The sequence below is a fragment of the Bombus affinis genome, unplaced genomic scaffold (genome assembly GCF_024516045.1).
Source record: "Bombus affinis isolate iyBomAffi1 unplaced genomic scaffold, iyBomAffi1.2 ctg00000082.1, whole genome shotgun sequence".
Taxonomy (NCBI): Eukaryota; Metazoa; Arthropoda; class Insecta; order Hymenoptera; family Apidae; genus Bombus; species Bombus affinis.
Genome location: NW_026108830.1, coordinates 435,923 through 442,500, shown reverse-complemented (window position 1 = coordinate 442,500; position 6,578 = coordinate 435,923). Strand labels below are relative to the sequence as shown.

The following is a 6,578-nucleotide window of genomic DNA, read 5'->3' as shown; positions in this document are numbered from 1 at the left end:
CAAATAAAAATTGAGCGAAAGAAACACACCCATTGGGCGAAAGGGAATCCGGTTCCTATTCCGGAACCCGGCAGCGGAACCGCATACCATTCGGGCCCTCGTAAGAGTGTTCGTCGGGGTAACCCAAAATGACCTGGAGACGCCGTCGGGAGATCCGGGAAGAGTTTTCTTTTCTGTATAAGCGTTCGAGTTCCCTGGAAACCTCTAGCAGGGAGATAGGGTTTGGAACGCGAAGAGCACCGCAGTTGCGGCGGTGTCCGGATCTTCCCCTCGGACCTTGAAAATCCAGGAGAGGGCCACGTGGAGGTGTCGCGCCGGTTCGTACCCATATCCGCAGCAGGTCTCCAAGGTAAAGAGCCTCTAGTCGATAGATTAATGTAGGTAAGGGAAGTCGGCAAATTGGATCCGTAACTTCGGAATAAGGATTGGCTCTGAGGAGCGGGGCGTGTCGGGCTTGGTCGGGAAGCGGGTTTGGCTGACGTGCCGGGCCTGGGCGAGCTGAACGGGACGCGGCGTATCTCTCTCTCGGGGGGGATATCGTCGCGCACCCCGGATCCGAGCTCGGTCCCGTGCCTTGGCCTCCCGCGGATCTTCCTTGCTGCGAGGCTTCCGTGGCGGTTTTACCGTCGCGGTCGTTCTCTTCGGCCGCCATTCAACGCTCAGCTCAGAACTGGCACGGACTAGGGGAATCCGACTGTCTAATTAAAACAAAGCATTGCGATGGCCCCAAGGGTGTTGACGCAATGTGATTTCTGCCCAGTGCTCTGAATGTCAACGTGAAGAAATTCAAAAAAGCGCGGGTAAACGGCGGGAGTAACTATGACTCTCTTAAGGTAGCCAAATGCCTCGTCATCTAATTAGTGACGCGCATGAATGGATTAACGAGATTCCCTCTGTCCCTATCTACTTCCCGCAGGGAGGGCTCGCTTTGCGAGCCTATGGGGGCTGGCAAACCCACGTTCCCGCAGGCCAGGGGGACCGTCGGGACAAGCGTCCCGTTACGTGAGTCCCTATGTACACCGCAAGGAAGGTTGCCGGCGGAGAGAGGCAGCCTCACTCTCTCCAAGGGGCCTTGGGTAGTAGCGCACCCACGATCCTGATGCCAAGGGTGGGACCCGTCGGGGAAAGTTCAGGGTTTGTAGGCGCCCTGTAAGCCCCCGCTTACGTGAGTCCCATCTGGGTCTGCCGAGCTCGGTTAGCAGGACGCCGGGCCGGTAGTGACGTGGCCGTACATCCACACGATAGTCCCCACCAGCGACTTAGGCTGGTACCACGGGCGGGTCGAGTTATAGCCCGGAGGGAGTAGCGACCCCTCTGCTCGGCCAAAAATGGGTATGGACTCGTGGTGGCAGTGGTTGATGGCCAAGATGCTGGCAAGAGGGCCGAGTTAAGGTGTTCGTCCTACACCGAATGGTCTACGGCGTGTGAGCAGCGTCCCAACTGCTCCGGTACCGTCCCGGTAGACGGTAGGGCTTAGAAAGGGCCCCGTTCGACCTGAGACGAGCGACAGCCCCTGCAGGCCTAGCTAATCCAGGAAGCAGGGCACTGTGTGCCTTGCGCGATGGTTGGGCGTTTACCCAACCCCAATTGGTCCAGGGGACCCGGGTTACTGTATGGACAAAAAGTCTGGGAAAGTACCCGTTACCAAAAATTGCATATATGTATGTATGTCCCTATCTACTTCCCGCAGGGAGGGCTCGCTTCGCGAGCCTATGGGGGCTGGCAAACCCACGTTCCCGCAGCCAGGGGGACCGTCGGGACAAGCGTCCCGTTACGTGAGTCCCTATGTACACCGCAAGGAAGGTTGCCGGCGGAGAGAGGCAGCCTCACTCTCTCCAAGGGGCCTTGGGTAGTAGCGCACCCACGATCCTGATGCCAAGGGTGGGACCGTCGGGGAAAGTTCAGGGTTTGTAGGCGCCCTGTAAGCCCCGCTTACGTGAGTCCCATCTGGGTCTGCCGAGCTCGGTTAGCAGGACGCCGGGCCGGTAGTGACGTGGCCGTACATCCACACGATAGTCCCACCAGCGACTTAGGCTGGTACCACGGGCGGGTCGAGTTATAGCCCGGAGGGAGTAGCGACCCCTCTGCTCGGCCAAAAATGGGTATGGACTCGTGGTGGCAGTGGTTGATGGCCAAGATGCTGGCAAGAGGGCCGAGTTAAGGTGTTCGTCCTACACCGAATGGTCTACGGCGTGTGAGCAGCGTCCCAACTGCTCCGGTACCGTCCCGGTAGACGGTAGGGCTTAGAAAGGGCCCCGTTCGACCTGAGACGAGCGACAGCCCCTGCAGGCCTAGCTAATCCAGGAAGCAGGGCACTGTGTGCCTTGCGCGATGGTTGGGCGTTTACCCAACCCCAATTGGTCCAGGGGACCCGGGTTACTGTATGGACAAAAAGTCTGGGAAAGTACCCGTTACCAAAATTGCATATATGTATGTATATGTCCCTATCTACTAAGATGGCGGCAAGTGGGACGGACGCGTGCACGTCGCTCCGCAGTCTATAAAACGAAAAAACCGGGCAAATTAAAAAGTTCGGGCGTAAAAATTAATTTAAAGCAAAGTGGGAGTGCCGAGGAAAACGTGTAGTTAAAAAGAATCGTGGAGATCGCCGAATTCAGAGCGAAAAAAGCTAATGTAAATCGCCACGTGCGAAAAGTGATGTTAGCTGACGCGACGGATAGGAAAAACCGAAAAAATCAAAGATCTCGGGAGCGAAAAATAATTCAATAGGCAGAGTTAGTGCTTAAAATAAAGTGCATGCAAAAATATTAGTGGAGATTTCCGCAATAAGCGCGGAAAAAGCAAAGAAAGTGCCGCGTGTGCGAAGCGAGGTTAGGCCACGTGGCGGACAAAAACGCGTAAATCGAAGATCTCGGGCACGAAACTAAAATAATAGGTAGTGCGAGTGCTAAAAAGCATAGTGCACACCGAAAGTTTAGTGAAAATTGCCGCAATAAGCGCGGAAAAACAAAAGAAAGTGCCGCGTGCGCGAAGTGAGGTTAGGCCACGTGGCGGACAAAAACGCGAAAATCGAAGATCTCGGGCACGAAAACTAAAATAATAGATAGTGCGAGTGCTAAAAACATAGTGCACACCGAAAGTTTAGTGGAAATTGCCGCAATAAGCGCGAGAAAAGCAAAACAAAGTGCCACGTGCGGGAGGATAGGTTAGCGGACGCGCGGCAGCCATCTTGGGTCGAGCGACCGAAGCGCCGCCGCCCGGGCATCTTGGGAACCAAGAGCACGCTGCTAGGCGGCAAATTCAAATTCAAATTCAAACCCAGGGGTTTTGAACTGTGAAGAGCACGCCGCCGGACTCAGCGCGGGAGTGCTCGCGGGAACAAAGCGCCAACTGAAAGTCCGCGAGGGGGATTCAATACGCCGCTGGACATAGCCACCGGGAAGCGAACAGCCGCAGCGGCAGCCGCAAGAAGCGGCAAGGAGCCGGTGATGCCGACGCTAGGGCACTCGTCGCCATGGCGCAGAGGGCCAGAGTGGTCCTCCAACCCTGAGGAAACAGATGGAAAAGAACGAGGCCACTCCAAGCCGAGGATACCAGAGAAGACGATGAGAGCAAGGCCTGGGGAGAAACAACCCCCCCAGAGACGAGGAGAGATTGGCCGGGGAGGATAAGCGGCAAGTGCCCGATATAAAGGCACAGGCCAGTGACATAGAGAGGAAGGTCACGGCGTTCTGCTTAGACTCGGCCAGGAAAATAAACAAGGAACACGCCGCAGTAATCCTACGGCACTTCAAAGAAATGAGGGGCATTGTTGACGAGCTACTGCTCCATAATAGCTACCTGACAGGCAGGCTAGAGCAGAGTGCCGGAGATGAGAAGAATAAGGAAACGGCGATAATGAACGCCGTCAACAAAGCAACCAGGCGGCTAGAAACAGCCGTCTTGAGAACGACGCAGCAGGAACAGAGGGAGCCGACATACGCCGAAAAAGTAAAGATAACGAGCAACAAGGTCGAGCAGACGGCGGTCAAGCCGCCCAAAAATGTGGTCATAATTCGACCGGAAAGAGAAGGTGGCGAGATTCAAACGAGCGAAGAAGCACTTGACGCGGTGTTCACCCTAGTGAATCCCCGCAAGAGAGGAATCCAAGTTACGGCCGTCCGGAAAATAAAGGGAAACGGCCTAGCCGTTGAGACGACGAAGCCGGAGAGCCTAAAAGAGTTCACCGAGAACTCGAAACTAAAGGAGGCTGGACTAAAAGCTAGCACGCCGCAGCGGAGACCCCCCAGGATGATCATCTACGACGTCCCGAGGGGACATTCCAGAGAAGGAGATCCTGGCCTGCATGAGGAAGCAGAACCAAGAAAGACTAAATGAGGACGACGTTGCAGCCATCAAGTTCTGCTTCAGGGACCGGCAGAAAGGATCAAGAGGGAGACGAACTGGGTCATCGAAGTGCCCCCCCAGGTAAGGGAGAAACTATTGAAAGGTAAGATCTTCCTCTCATGGAGATGCCTGCAAAGTTAAAGATTACATAGCAATTAGTCGCTGCTACAAGTGTCAAGGATACGGACACGTGGCAAAATATTGCCGCGTTAACTACGAAATCTGCGCGCACTGTGCAGAAAGTGGGGCACAGCACTAAAGAGTGCAAAGATAAGGATGGGCACGCCACCTGCGTAAACTGCAAGAGAGCAGGGAGGAAGGGCGACCACGCAGCTTCCAACGCGAAATGCCCAATGTATACGAAAGCCTTGGAAGCAATAATAGCAAGGACGCAATATGTATAAAGAGCAACGCAGGGACAGAAGAGGACTGGGAGGAAAAGGGAAATAAGGATCCTGCAGCACAACATGCAGCGATCCAAAACAACTCCTTATGAGATCCGGACGCAAATGGACGCCGATGGGGATGACATAATATTAATGCAAGAACCATACAGCGTCGATGGGAAAATACCCGGATTCGGCACAGGAGTCGCGATCGCCTGCAGAGGGTCGAAGCACAACCCCGCCAATGGCGGCCGTAGGGATAAAATCAGAGACCCTAACGCCCCTCGAGGTCGCCGAACTCTGCACAACACACTGTTCCTGTGTGCAGATAAGCGACGGGGAAACAGAGGTGTACGCGGCAAGCCTGTACTTTCCGCCGACAGGGAAACATCGAGGTCGGCGTGCAACAGTTGGAGAAGGTACTACGGTGTCTCAGAGGCAAGAGGATCATCATCGGCCTGGATGCGAACGCAAAATCACCGCTGTGGTGCAGCAGGAGTACCGACGACAGAGGCGAGGCCCTAGAGGCAGTCATAGCGCAGTACGGTCTCCATGTCCTGAATCAACCAGGACAACCCCACACGTTTGAAACAACTCGAGGGCGATCAAACATAGACGTGACGATGGCGAGCCCAGAGGCAATACTCCTTGTAAAGGGCTGGAGGATACGCGAAGATGGTACCTCCAGTGACCACCGGATACTGGAGACGCTCTCGACTTCGGGACGAGAAGCACCACACCGCAGCTTCAGGAAAGACGCTATAACACGCGAAAAGCCAACTGGGAGGTATTTCAGAGTGCCCTCACAGAGAAAATGGAGGCACTCAAAGAAACAACCCTCCAGCAGGCAGAGGACGTCGAAAGAATGGCCGGGCAACTCCCAGGCAACCCTGATAGGTGCCTGCGACACCGCCATCCCAAAGAAGAAATGGTACTACAGGTCAGTACCCTGGTGGACGCCCGAGCTCACCAGAGCAAAGAGAAACACCTACCAGGCGAGAAGAAGGTATCAGGGGGCCAGGGACCCCGCTACGAGGGAGCAGGAGAAGCTGCGGTACAGGTCAACACGAAAGGAGTATAAGAGGATGCTGGCAAGAGCAAAAATCCAGAGCTGGCAGGACTTCGTCACCAAAGAGGGTAACAGGGAACCTTGGGGCATCGCTTACAAAACAGTCGCAAGGAAACTCAGAGGAGAGGAAACAACATCGACGCTGAAGACGCCGCTCGGATATACCTCCAACTGGCGAACGACCGCGGCAGCGATGTTGTCCGCACTTCTACCCGACGACGAGGAAGACACCGAAACGGAGGAGCAGAAGGAAATAAGGCGGAACTCGACAAACCCCCCCAACGTAGAAGACACCCCTGAATTCAGCTTCGAGGAACTCAGTGACGCCGTGAAACGGCTGAGGAAGGGGAAGTGCCCAGGCCCCGACCTGATTGAGGTCGAAATAATCCAACGGGCCTGGGGAAGAATACACCAGGAGCTCCTAAGGCTCATGAACGGCTGCCTCGCCTGGGGAATATTCCCCAAACGGTGGAAGGTCGCAAATGTTATCACCATCCCCAAGGGACCGGATCGGGACAGAAGCAATCCGAAATCCTACAGGCCAATCTGTCTGCTCTCCATGATAGGCAAGCTGCTAGAAAGGCTAATGGCCACCAGGATGGCACCTATCTTCCACGACCACGCGCTCTCCTCCGACAGACAATATGGCTTTCGCCCCGGAAGATCGACGGTGGACGCGATCATCAAGCTCCGCGAGAAAATCGAGCAAATGAGCGAGAAGAGGTATGTCCTCGCAATAGCACTCGATATATCAGGAGCCTTCGACAACGTCTGGT

At 55.1% G+C, this 6,578-nt stretch overlaps 1 pseudogene; it reads left to right on the top strand.

Moving 5' to 3' along the window:
- LOC126927308 (large subunit ribosomal RNA) overlaps positions 1 to 930 on the top strand; it is a 2,908-nt pseudogene extending 1,978 nt beyond the window's left edge.
- Positions 931 to 6,578: the final 5,648 nt, after the last annotated feature.